This window comes from Molothrus aeneus, chromosome 1, assembly GCF_037042795.1.
Source record: "Molothrus aeneus isolate 106 chromosome 1, BPBGC_Maene_1.0, whole genome shotgun sequence".
Classification (NCBI taxonomy): Eukaryota; Metazoa; Chordata; class Aves; order Passeriformes; family Icteridae; genus Molothrus; species Molothrus aeneus.
The window spans coordinates 122,142,309-122,157,100 of NC_089646.1; the positions used below are offsets into that span (position 1 = coordinate 122,142,309).

A 14,792-nucleotide genomic window follows, 5' to 3' on the forward strand; every position below is an offset into this window, starting at 1 on the left:
TAGAAATTTGTATTATATTTAATAATTTATAGCATTGCAGATAAGAGAGAGCCATACAAGGCTGGATATAATAAAAACTCTCATTGTTTTATAGCATTTAAGTCCAGAAGGTTCAATAGATCATCTAATCTGACCTCTTGTATATCACCTGAGATAAATCCCCAGTGAATCCCAACTCAGTCATCTACAAACTATGCACAAAACTACTTTCATTTTTGGTCAGCTTACATGAGTAGTACTCATCGAATTAAACAATTCTTTCCAATTAAGTCAACAAATTTCTTTGTTGATCTCTACAACTGCTGGTTCTGTGGAGGCTGGAGGTTGACTCACTGAGAAGGTGTCTCTTTCTGCCACAATGTTACATTTTAAGAAAGCTGGAATAGGGTGTTTGCAGTGCTGGGTCAGAATATAAAGCCAAAGTGGATTCTCATTCTAAGCACTATTCAAACCAGTTTTGATCATATACTTTATTTTTCTTGAGTTGTAGAGATAATGAAATCACAATGCCTGCTCCCATGATACATTATGGCAGCCAGGGTATGTGTTTCAGCATATTTGCAATCTCAATCTCTGGATGGACTGTGGATCCTCCTTCCTTTTGGGGTTTTCTCAGTAAACTGAGCCTGTAGCTGGACCTTAGTATCTTTATCAAATTTCATCCATTGCCAAGAAAGTTTTCCAGGCCAATTTTGCATCCTCTAGTTTTTTGGTGTCTTGGCCTTCAGATGGTGTTAAGCTCCTAAAAAGCTACAGAACATGAATATATTTAGAATGGAATTATGTGTGTGTTTAGCTGAGGAGTAAGGTAACATTTGATACTAAAAAAGATACTAAATTATGAAGAAACTCAGAGAAAACTGTTTTTTAGAATAGTTTTATGTGTTGCAAACCCTTTTTTGATGTACTTGAACAAAACTAAATTTCTCCTGTTTAGTCTAGGTTTCTCATAGATGATAATATCTTTGCTACTTGTGCATTTACTGGTATAAATAATCACTATGATGTATTGATATCTTCTCACACTCTCCTAAGATTATGGTGGAGAAATTACAGTAATATGAACAAGGCACTAATCAGAAATAGCCAATCTTCATCTTTTAAAACAGTTTTCTTTTTGAGGATGTGGTCTTTAAATAAATTTTGTAGTGGGAGCACCTATGTGCTATGGAACTTGCTGAGGCTGATTATGTAGTGTTGATAATCTGTAATTTTCATCTTCCCTGCTCTCCCATGGCTTATTTTGATTTCTCCAGTATATAAAAAAAAAGCTCAAGAAACAGTTTTAATGAATTGTAAATAGACTTGTCTCTTAAGGTCTTCTTTATAAAGTTACCTGTGAACTCTTGCATTTAATTGATGTGCAAGTCTGTACAGAGACAGTGGTGTGTACAGAACAATTGGCTTCCTTAATAGTGTATTTCATCCTCAATATTTTTTTCCTTGCTTTTCAGCTAGACCTGAGTGACTGTAAATCTCATAGACCATACTCTATAGCAAGAGGGTAGGACTTTTAAGCAGTACTCAACACACCAATTTTAGGATAATCCTGTGTAAGGAAGGAATGTGTAAATATCGTGATGACTTACAAAATGAGTACTAGATGTAGTAATTCAGCTTGTCACATGATATTAAAGTCAGGAAAGTAAAGAAACCATCATTTCGGGATCTAGGACTAAATTCTACTTTTGATTTTAGCAGCTGGATTCAAGTGACTTATTTAGACAAGGGTGTTATTAGACACTTTGAGTGACTTAGTACATTGAAAACCACAGGGAATACAACACCATATAAAATGTGATATATTTGCAGTCAGTCATTTTTTTCTGCAAAACAATATGGAAATAAAGAAACAGTTTAGCATATCATGCAGCACAGTGTGAAACTGATTCTGAATTGGAGTGTTGGACTAGAAGAACTGCTTTAAAGAAATAAAGAAAATCTGTAGAACATCACAAACCTTATGCTGATTCTCATTCACTGATGGTAAGGAGCAATTTCAATCTTAATTTGTGCATGTGGACATGTTCAAATAGACATGTTGACAATATTTACTGTAGACTTTCTTGGATATCAATGCTATGAAGTCATCTAAAGTGCTATAAAATGCTGAGGGAGAGAGCCATCTCCAGAAGAGCAGTACAAGATTCTATTACTCTACTCTTTAGGTCATTTTCTGAATGAGTCTTTTTTTTCCATTAACTGTACAGAAAACTTAGGTGCTGGAATTACATGAAATGACTACACCTGGAAAAGCTAAAGTTTTTATTGCTGTTATTATCATTTAATCAGGGATGCAAATGATCAGTAATGGTCATATAGATTCTCAGATAGGAGAAGACAGACGATGGTCAAAACATGCTGATCTTTGAAATAATTTTATGCTATTCACAAGTAAGAAGGTAGGAATTATTTGTTTAGGTTAGATGAGCCTGGCTTCTTTGTGAAGTTTATTTTTTTAATAGACTACCAAGAAATTAAATTATATATAATGTTTTATATAAAATGTTAAGATTATTTAAAACTAAGAAATGCTACTGGTGACTGCAAAGAACTCCAAAGAAACTTATTCTAATGTTTTATTACTTTCAGTTGTATAAAATCTATGGTCTAACCAAATTTCCAAGGAATAATTCAAGGTATAAAGTATTTTGCTCTGATGACATTCTTATTACTTTAGTGTCAGCTTAAGAGCTGACACTCAAATTAGAAACCTATGCAACAGCATCAACACATCAAAAAAACCTAACACACAAAAAAATTAGTTTCTTGGTCTATATTCCTAGTGTAATGTACCACAAACATAGGGTGTATAACTTCCAAATTTCTTGTATCTGAGGTTCTTACAAAATTTGAAGGGTAGTAGAAATCCTTTAGCATTCAAGTCTACTTGCCTGGGTAACTGAACTGAATTGTTTCCTTAAGTTTCTTTCTTAAACTTATGAGAAAAGGTGCCTTTCCATTTGGTTTGGAGACTTAATTTCCATAAGGCTGAATGCACCCTAAGAGAAAAAGGAACTGGAGCCCTTATGATGACAAATCTAAGGTGTGTGCTGAACAACACTTTAGATTAAGTGGGCAAAATTCTGTACTGCTTTAAAGAATATTTGTGCAAGTATCTCACTTAATAGTTTTCAGGTAGCTGGATGCTGCACACAAGTGTATGGATCTTGAAGTGCCTCAGTAGTAATTTCCAATTCTCATTCTGCCATAAGTGATGACTTGATGCTTTTAACTCAGAATCCCAGGCTTAGTGCCTGTAGGTCTCCTAAATAGGCTTCCCTGCCTGGCTTGGAAATGCCGCTACCAAAAGTCTTGGGCCCATTCAGAAGTTATTGCATAATGCAGTGACAGAGATAGTGTTTTCCCTCTGTGGGTTGCACCTTATAAAATACAACAAACAATGTATTTCCTCATAAAAGTTATTTCCATTAGCTGAAGTGTTCGAGGTCTATAATCTGACCTTTATGGTTACAGCTCACTCGAGAATCACATAGGAAAATATGAATAAATTGAGTACCCAGGTAAAGTTTGTGCAATAACTTGACAATAAAAAATGTACTTACAGGTACACTTACTGTGTACATAATTGTTCTAGTCTTGACTTTTAACTGTCCTACTTGGTGACAGCTGTCTGTTTAAGAATTTGGCATTGTATAATTTGGGACTGAAGATGATAGAGGCATGCGTGAGAGATGTTGCTTGTGTGTATGTTTAAGTGGAGAACTGTGCCTCTGTAAGCTTCAAAAGGTCAGAACTTGATTTAATAAACTTTTCTTCCCAGAAAACAAGCTTTATTCTTGAATGTGTAACATTGTTAGAAAACTGCATGTCTGGAGACATTGCTAATAGGCTTGTGAGACCTTTTGCTCTATCCAATGCTGTCTTGAATAGTCATACCAGATCTGGTCTGAATAAGCCAAAATCCTTAAAATGTTATTTCCTGATTTGTATGCTTTAGATCACTTCTGCCTTCTGCAGTACCCTTTGCAAAGGTGCAGAGCTGGGATTTCTTCTTTGCTTCATTCTAGCATATCATTTCATCATTGGTCTAGCAGCACCCTTGTTGGTTGTCGCTAATAATACCTTAATACCTCCCTTCCTTTTCTTGCTCACTGCCCACCACTGCTGTATTTTTACTGTTATAAAGGTCTTTAACCCCTCTGTATAATTTCTGCTTTTGCCACATAGCTGTTTTTCAGTCTGCAGTCGCTTCATGACAGCATAGAACATCCTACTCTTAGTGCTCATTATGTTTTCTTAGGTCATGATAACTCTGAGACAAGTTGATTTTTATCCAGTGGAAAATATTCTCCTCAAGTCCTTGGATGACCAATAGGACTTGAAGAATTTTCTGATATGAAGCTTGCCTTTGATAATCTCTTATTTGATACCTATTTTCTGGCTCATTGGAATCTGACCATTCTCAGCTTCTATAGCTTTCAGAGTCACTTGAGATGAGAAATAATTGTTGGAGTGGTAACCACAGGCAGCAAAGACTACTGCATGCATCATTCATGGATTTACGTACCATGATTCTTAATTTTACCAATTTAATGCCTAATTCACAGGCATGTGCCATTAGCAATGGATAGCTCACTTCCTGCCTGCTCTAGAGTGCTTCAGAATATGATCATGGGTGCTCAGACCAGTTACATTGTCTAAATAAATAACAGCCACATATCCAGGATTCCTAGATTTTCTTTTTCAATGACCTGAAAAAGAATCTTTCCCTTCTGAAGCAAGGTATGTGGATGGATATTGCCCACAGATGTGGTGAGACCATTAACACTGCTACTTTTAGAACTTGCATTTAGATCTAGCAAACTAGTACTCAAATTTTTTAGATACTTCTGTTGCTTTATCTGTGAGATGTGTAATATGCAAATGCTGTGCCTTGCTGCAACTCCTATAACCTTTCCTCAAAGGTGAGGCCTTTTTATAAAAAAATCCCTATTTAAAACCCAGCCTAGGAATCTATTCCAAGGTATCTTCACAACATTTAATGATGGGTTTGGATTCCAGGAGAGAATGGCTTATTGATATAGCCCTTTACCAACATTACACACTGAGGTGAAATATTGCCTTACATACTTTTCTCTTGCTTGTTCTCATGTTGCTCCAGACTTGGTGACCAAAAAAAGGCCATCTGAACTATCACAGAAGTTTCAGAGGAGTTGACTAGAAAATTTTGCAAGAGGAGGAGAGAAAGCTCGATCTAATCTCTTTCTACTCTGTGGCCAGGTCCCAGTGGACATGTCCTTATGTTTCACATTCTGCTTGTTCAAAGTCTTCCCTCAAACACATAGGGATAAATGAGATACTAATTATTTTGACATGTATTACTAGGGGCTAAAATACATTTACTCCCTATTAGGTTAGCCTGGGGTGCAATAAAACCTAGTCTGGACCTCAGATTCCTGTTTCAGAATGCTCATTGATTTGCAGATAACAGGACAGTTTGAAGAAGTGCTGACAAAATCCACCTCAGCTTGACCCATCGTGAACTGATGCTTTTAAGTACTCATGGAGATCCTACACACTTTATATGGAGCAGGGAGAGGGAAATGGAGTTAACAAATAGTACCACACATCAAACTGTCCATAGTCTCACTGTTCAATAACACTTCTAAGATATATGCATGATTACAAACAGAAGAGGAACTCTAAAAAGATTGGAAGACACTCTTGCACATGGTAAAATAGGCAGATACTTTCCTGGAACAAGACCTGGTACAATGGAAGGATCCAGGGCATCTTTTTAAATGCCACATATAAGATTAGGGGTGTGTGAAAAACAGGCATGCCCATATGTGAGCTGGGACATGACCACTTATAACTGGCAGAGCCACAAATTTCACAAATTTTGAGAACCTTGGACTGTAGTAATGTTTTCTTTTTGCATAGTATACAACAGTAAGCTAGATCTGGAACTGGATAGTGATCTTGCAATGAGATGATTTTTGATGATTGCCTCCAAAACTTTATTTGCTTTTTTCATTGATTCAGGCAAGTGCCAGCAAACTGTGTCCATTGAGACAGAGATTAATTCATTAAGCTATGTAAAATATCACACAAAAACTTGAGCAAACTTCAGCCACTTTGGTGTTCTGAGTGCTACCATACCAATTTTAATAAAGATAGTCCTGATACTATATTGAAACTCCTGTGAGCCTCATTGAATTCAGTTATCACTTTTGCATCATGTTAACATGAAGAATTTAAGTCAGAGAAGAGAAATAATTATTTTTAGAGCTTATAAGCTTGCTTTACTTGGATAGATTTTCCTTGGGTAAATATCTTGACTAAATTTCAAAGTCTGGTTTCTAACTGAGCTATATTGGAGTTTTAAAATATTCCTCATATGTTAAGAACTGTTAACATGCATAAGATATTGCTTCCTTCTCTATATTAATAGAACTAAACCATTGAATAATTATTGAATAACTTAGATATTGTTAAAGAACTCCTATTTCATTTAGAGTATCTCTTATACTATGTATCACTTTGCTGAATGAAAGACAAAACCAGGGAATAGTCATTTTTACAAATGGACCATCTTACAAAGAGAATGGGAAGAGTGATGCTCTTTTTCTCAGGAAAACATAGAAAAGATAATGAAAATAAAACTAAAAATAGAACCTTCATAGGCTAAACTATTTAAATTATAAATATTTGTGAGGAATTTTGTAGCATAAAAGGACAAGAACAAAAATATGTCACTCAAATGAGATGTTGGGAGGATTTCACACCACTAAATCAGACTGAAAAAGGATGGGATAATTATTAAAATAATCTAGATTTAACTGAAATGTATAAAGTCAATATCTCTATTAATTAAATGTTTTGCTAGCATATAAAATTCAGATATAAAACATGAAGGTAGAACTACCATATTCTAAAGAGATTTGATCTTGGGTTTGGACATGTGAAAAGAAAATATGACGGGCTGAGGGTTGGATACTATATAATCAGCACATATAATTTCTTTCACAATGTAAACATTAGGAGACTGGAGGAAAGGCAATAATGTGGGACAGAATGATGCAAAATTTGGAATTGTTTGGCAACAGCTTGTACAAATCAAAACATTTTTGAAAATAAGTGAGTTTGTGCATCTTTCCTTTGTGAAATCCTAAGGACTTCTATGGGACACTAGATCTGCCATTTATTTAAATAGAAATAGAAATTTGACTGAAAAGCCTCATAAACTTGCCAAATAGCTCCGTAAGGTCTTTTGAACAGATCTATATTAAACTGGAATGAGTAATCACTCAAGCCATCAAATCACTTGACTTGTATCATGACCCTGTGGGGCAAGAGACTAAAATACATGAAAACTATCTAGAGGGGAACTTGATCTTCAAAAGAGTTGGAGTAAAACAACTGCACGGATTCTGTTTAAAATTTGCTGCAATCCAGCTCTGTTGATTCACTCTAATGAAAGATTTATTTGTCATTATCGCTATGTAGCCATACTCAGGATTGAACCCTAAGAGTTGAAAAGGTTGACAGTGGAGCTACACTGTGAACATCAAACACAGAATTATAACATAGAAATATTTCTTTGGAAAAGCAGTCCTTAAAAAAATCAGGAGTCTTCAAAAGATGCAATATCTATCTGTCTATCTATATATCTATGTATCAATTGGAGATAGGACTAGATCACCCTTTAAGTTGCCTTCCAACTGAAACTCTCTATGATTCTATGATTTTATGATATTAGGGTGTTTGATGGTGAACTCCATGTACTCAAAGAAAATATTTCTTCCAAGAGGGCATTCAAAGAAATAGGTTAAAAACGGGATTTGAAAGAGAATCAGCAATTCTCTTAGTAAAAGGTGATGATATAGGTCAGTATTGAAATGACCTGGACAGTGAGGTCAAATGGTATTTGGGAGAGTAGAAATTTTTAGACCTTGTTTAAAGTCCTTGAGGATCAATTAATTTTCAGATATACTATGTGGTCATGTGGTCACACAACCAGCATAATTTACTCCTGTCACAATGAGTATGACATTTTGCTAAGAAAAAACACAGCCAGTAAAAAGGCAGAGATATCAAGTTCACGGTACTTTTTTATAAATATGCAAATATATGGGTCTGTCAATTTAATATATCTAAGGAATACTGATTTATATTGCTTGAGTTCATTTAAAATTTTTGACTAACAAGATGTACAAACAAAAAGGCCTGCTAAGTACTGAAAAATTTGGCTGAACTTACATGATGGAAACAATTCAAATATAAATTTTATTTGGGGAAGCTGAAACATGGCAAAATTTTTTTCATACTATTGAGGGAAAAATATTATTCTAGTGAGAATTTTAATTTTTTTAGTGGCTTATTCTCACCATAACAAACACGAATAATATAGTGACAGAGAATATGTAGTTTAAGAATTTTTCTCATCTAGTGCTAAATTCTGCATCTTGGCTGCTCCTCCTAGGATCTCTCTGTAGTCAGTGGAGAGAAATAGAAATTTTAAGGGGTAATTTGTCTCATGTAATATATAAATTGCTGTAGGGATGAAATGATAACGACCTGAAAGTGTGTATCTCCACTTAAGGAAAAAACCAGACATAGATGACTATTCCTCTTCAGTCTCTTATAGCTATACCATGATCATGACTTCAGCTTCTGAATATTTAATGGTATTTCTGCAGTATAAAAAGGTATCCTAGGAAATCAGAATCAGGTGCTTTCCAAGAATGGTGAGATTTTTTCTTCTAATTTTGTCTTGCAAATTGTCTAATAATTTTCTAGTAGAAGTATCTAGTTTTAGATACAGAACCATTTGAACACCATTCTTTGAAGCCAGGAATGGAGGTTAGTGTAGCGGTATGTTTAGTGTACTCACTGTACTTTATTTAGAAGCTATCGGGAAATACTGAAAGGCCTTGGTTCTAAATACCAAACATAAAAGGATTAATTTAAAAAAAAAGAAAAAAGAAAAAAACAAAAGAAAAAGAAAATGCTTATATTAAGTTTCAGCTTTCTTGTGTATAGAAGTCTTTAAAGATTTAGTGAAAATTCATAAACTTTGAAACAGAGGGTACCAGTATCAATTTTGGATGGTCTTGAGCAGAAGTAATTAATATAAATCAACAATATACATTTGTGTGTGGAAAAAAAGAGAGAGAGAGAAACTCAGGAGATGCAGAAGAGTGAAACGAGTCTGGTAAAGAAATAAAATATTTGATTATTTAAATAAATTGAACCAACTGTACCTCAGGGGGAAAGATGTGAGATAAAAAGTAAGAGAACACAGTGAAGTTGAATATAGGCTTATTGAGACATCCCAAGCCGAACCCTGATTTGTGACTAACTTAAAGTATAAAACATGAACTGAATTTTGGAACAATGGTATTGGGGCTTATTATGAATATTGACTAACAGTGTGAGATATGTCAAAAGAAAGAGAAAAGGAGATTGAATTCTACCTGAAAAAATATCAGGTATTCCAGGATGGAGAGGTATTTGGGGGCAGGCAGTGAGGGGTATTTTTCTATGCATAGTCACTCTCGAATGTATTGCCAGGTATGACACTGAAAGCACAAATAAGAATTATTTAAGCTGTAAATTCTTTGGGGTAAAGGTTGGTTCTTCCTATCTGTATGTACCCTGCCTTGACTAATAGATGTTTATTTTTGTATGTAAATAATAGCAGAATTTCCTTACGGAGTTATATATATATACACATGTATCTATATACACACAAAAAGTCTGACCTATAAAGTGGACAATTTCAATAAAATTCCAGGCTTTACTACCACCTTACCTACTGAAGTTCCTGAAGGATATAGCATACTCCTTTATTTCACTTCACAGTTCCTGCACAATACAACAAGGCATTTGTGATAAGATACATATCTCAAATGTTTGGAGTTGGGGAATAGATTCAAACTATTCAGATTGTGTTGGTCTGTAAAATTGGTTGGAAATCTCATGTGAGAAAATTGTTCTCATGAGATTTCTGGTACTGTCTTCTGTGAATCAGATCATAAATACTGCAAGAACTTTTTTTGTTTCAGACATATTTCTGCAGTTCTTTTCTCACAAGATAATTAGAAATATGGAACTACACATAAATGAATAATAATGAAAATAAAAAGTCAGCAAATCATTGGAGAAATTTGATAAAAATCAGTTTGAAATTTTGGTAAAGACTGAAAGACTTTCTTTCATTCCACTGCTGCTTGGTCATTGTAAAGAGTGCACCCTCATTTTTATTCACACTTAACATGTGCTGCAGTACATCACTAATACTCCATCTATATGTATATGCTATCAGTTTATTAAGGTTTTAATTATATAACTTTTCATGTTGGACTTGTGATCTTCTCTTTGTGTCTTTCAGAACAGTTCTATTCAATAGCTTTTGATCTTCTGGGAGCTTAAGGACTGAGTTGCCACTGATGCTGTTTGCCAGCAGCAAAGGGAACTTGGATATGGCCTGACCATGGAGACTGATAGGCCATAAGATATTAAGCTCCCACCAATTTCTATTTTCTCTTTCAAAGATTGCTAACCTCATCTCCCCAGGGACTGCAACTGCTGCCAGCCTTTAAACCAGCAGGAGTAATATCTGTCTCTAATTCATAATTACTAGGTCTCTGCTACAATGAGCATTGTTGGTGCTTGCCTTTATTTAATTAGTGAGTATGTGCATTTGTACTGGTGAGAAGTACAACTGGGTGGAAACATAACCTCATTACTTTAAAGTTATTTTTCTATTTCTCTTTTTCCTGCATCTTCCTGTTGTTATATCCATAATATACAGCAGATCATTATCAGTCGCATTAATAAGATTCAATGCTGTGCATATTTTTCAACAAAATTTGTATTGCAAAAGAAACAAGGATAGCACCTTGTAGAATTGAAACAGACAGTCTGTCCCTGGATTTTTACCTCTTCCCTGTGCCTATTCCCTATTATTAATGTATATTATTACTTCAAGTATGTCAGAAAAAGAGACAAACAGTCAGAGGCAGAAATTTCTCCCTAATTCACTCTGCCTAGCCAGCAAAATGTAACACAAAATTATTCAGGGGAAAAATACAATTTTCTGTCATATCTGCCATACACTGATAACAAAGCTACAGGCTAATATGTTTTGATATTTTTGTCACTCGTTTATCATGTGACCTTTCATGCTATCATTAATACAGCTGAGGGACAGAGCAGATACACTGAAATAAGGGTGTGGAGAAGTCAGATTGCTTCTCTAACAACTAACGGTCAGTCACAGCAATTTATGCTTTTCTTCAGTACAGCATTGACTGAAGAAGAGAAATTGTTATTAAAATTTGATATTACTGTCTAGGCTCTGCCATATAGAATTTGCAACTTTTAGCTATAATGGGAATACTGGGAGGGGGAAGGCTTAATAAATTTCCCTTTGAATTATGATATTAATACAATACAACATGCTTGCTCAGGTATTCAAGGGATATACAAGTGGAAAAATCATATTCAGGACACTCCAATGCTGCATATTAGTCAAAGTCCAGAGTTTTTATATCAAAGAAAAATATTTTAATAACATGGATGCAATCACCTTTCATTGGCTCAATTAAAACAGTTGCCTTTGTCATTTCTGTTTATTTGTTTGTTTGTTTTCAGAATTCCAGTTACTAATCATATTGCATAGTATTCAGCAATATTTTCAGGACATCCAAGAAAATGCAATGTGTCTTTTTTTTATGTCTGTGTGTCTTTTATGATAAATGATACCTGGGTTAAATTTGCATTCGGCTTTACACCATTTCTGACAATAGTCTAGCTTTTTATGTTGCCTGTGGAGTCTGCTTTGTTAAAATTCCAATATAAAACTAATTTATATTTGACATTAATGAGTTAAGAAATGTTTTATACACTATATCAGAGCTGAGAGAGAACTTTACAGCATTCTAGTAAAGCAAATTACTGCTGAGTAGAACCATTATGTAAAAAATGAAAAATCTTTTACTAATCTAAGCTGCTTTTCTTTTCAAAATCTTGTGATTTTTAATGTTTATATTAAGAAAGAACTGAAAATTTAACAGACTTTTTTTTCTCTTTCACATTCTGTGGGGGAATTGCAATTGGACTAGTTGGAAGAGATCTCTTTCATCAGTGTGCATGCCTGTGCCAGGTCAGAGTAAATCTTTATATTAATTTATAAAACAATATTGAAATACTTTAAATATTTAAAACATTAAATAATGTTTTTTCTTGAGAATTACTTCTTTGAGTAATATTTTTAAGTGCACTAGAAAATGACCTTTATATGTGAAAAAAATAAGTAAGGATGAGCTTTAAATAGAAGGATTTTTAAATAGGTCCCAGAGAGAGCCTTGTAGGCTTGAAATGAATCTTTTTGCATTAGATCTGATTGCAAAGTGAAAGTTTAAATTTGTTATTACAAATTTAAAGACCTGATTTCCAGAAAATATATGCAAATTAATAATTCAATTTCCAAAATATAAGTTGACTTAAATTTGACTACTTTTGTCAGTAAATTTACACATATTGGCAGAAATAAACCCTAAATATATTCATGAAACCAGAGGATGTATTAGCACTACTTAGAAATATGATTTGATGATTTCATTACTTAGTATTTTGTAAACAAGCCCATAACATGCATTTTTAAACACTTTTGGTCCATTTGTACTCAAATGGACTGCATACTCTATGCATGTAAATGTCTTTTTATAGATATATGCATATATGTATATAGAGTGAATTATATATAATTTCTTAGTGTCTGATTCATTTGTATGGATAGTAGTGTCAGATAAATAAAAAGCCTTTTAAAATCCTGCAAAGTCTAGGATATTCTATAGAATATTTTTATAGGAGGTAATGTATTTTTACCTTTTAGTGTCTCTGTAACAATGTTCTTAAGCATGTTCTCACTGTATTATTATCACTTCTAATTTTTGGTAATTAATAATAGTGATTCCTGAAGCAATTAATAAGAAATAATAGATGCAGGAATAATGCTGATGGTACAAAGATTTTAAAATTATGTAAACCCATCACAAAATAATAATGTGGTCAAAAGATTCCTGTAAATATGCTAGTCAAGTGCAGAAAAATTACACTAAAATACTTACCCATTAAATTAAAAGCATCTTTCATACTATTCATATAGAAAAAAAAGTAATTATTTCATCTCAGATGATAGCCATAGAAGAGGAATATCACAAAGTGCATTCTTTCATTACTGCACAGTTTATTACAGTCTAAGCAAGACATTGGCTAAGTGGACTTCCCTTTTACCTCCCTGCCACTAACAACAGTCCTGACCTGGACATGCAGCCTCTTTCAGGATGAGAAGAAAATGTGTCCATGCATGCTTAGTCTATACCACCCTTGAACAGCTTATATATCAAGCTGAATTGTACTGAGTCTTTTTCTTTTTCTTCTTTCTTTTTTTTTTTTTTTTAATAGGAGAATGTAGCTGTAGTGGAGGCTTCGGGGAGGTGTGTTTGTGACTGCTATCAACAAAGGATTCAGCTGGACTGAGAGCCTCCAACCTGTTTAATGTGATGCTGAAGGGAAAATTTGGAACCTTAATCATGGAATGAGCAGCCTCCACATTTACGTATTTTATAGTTTACGTTTTGCTCAGTGTACTCCAAAATATCAAAATAATAAAGGAAAGGAAAATGTAGAAAAGGAAGAAAATGCTATTTTATTAAAAGGTTCCTATTGAAGTGTATTTAAAAAAGGGGTTTTTCTCCTGCAAACTGGAATCAATTACAAAAAATATTATTGATTGATGAAGCACATGTTAATAGCACAAATGGCAAAATTTTGTTCAGCTTTCCAACTTTGTTCGAAGTGTATGTGCATGTTTTAAAGTGGAATCACTTATTGCTTTAATATTTGCAGCAAATTGATTGCAAAGCTATGAAAAAAGAATCTTTCATTTCCTGTTTTCCTACCATAATGTTCAACAAAAACATACAAATGAACAAAAAAGGAAGGGGGATTTTAAGGCTGACATTCGTGTTTGCATGTAAATAAAGCACAAGCCACAAACAAAGCCAGCAATCTCACATACTTGCCTTCAGTGGTAAAGGATGGAAAGGCTGCCTGCTACCAATCAGCAAGTGGTTGCTATGGTTACAAGGTCAGGAAATATGCCTTTTCCCCAGTTGTCCAAGGCTTGCACATGTCACTTCTGAAACTATGAATTTTATATACAGGTCAGGAGATGCATACCAAAGAAATAAACAGTGAACTGGACCATAATGACAGCTAACGTTCAAACGTCCTTGAATTTTTTAAATTTCTATCCAAACACATTTTGTCATTTTGAATGGGTTGGGGTTTTTTTTTGTATAAAATTGGAGCAATTCTTTCCTGTAACGAAATTTTGCAAAGTAGGTACAAACTATGCCTCATTATTATAAGCTGCATCAATAACTTTCCTCAGAAAGATGCTTATGTTCTTTCCCTTTATTTTTTTAAACTCTTTAAATTACAGCTTTGGAATATTATAAGAATATAATTTGATGCAACTTAAGAACTCAGAATAATAACTACTTTCTCAAAAACATATTTAATAATGCTGTATTTATCTGTAGACAAGATGGTGGTTAAGCTGTTAATGAAATGCAGATGGTCCTGTTTTAAAATACAAATGCTTCTTTACTCAATATGCTAAGCTTTAGGGAAGTTTTAATGTAATCTCTAAAGGTTGAGAATGATATAGTATTTGTAAAATGAGTGAATTGTGAAAGAAACCTTGATTGTTTATGTGTCGTTGAAGAATTTACTAGGAAAATTAGTCAAAG

At 33.9% G+C, this 14,792-nt stretch overlaps 1 long non-coding RNA gene across 1 annotated transcript in view; it reads right to left on the bottom strand.

Annotated features, from left to right (window-relative positions):
* Window positions 1-14,177, bottom strand: part of LOC136554907 (uncharacterized) — a 32,329-nt gene extending 18,152 nt beyond the window's left edge. Inside the window, exon 1 of the long non-coding RNA XR_010783395.1 lies at window positions 14,057-14,177. This is a non-coding gene — a long non-coding RNA (uncharacterized lncRNA). The remainder of the gene's footprint in view (window positions 1-14,056) is intronic.
* Window positions 14,178-14,792: the final 615 nt, after the last annotated feature.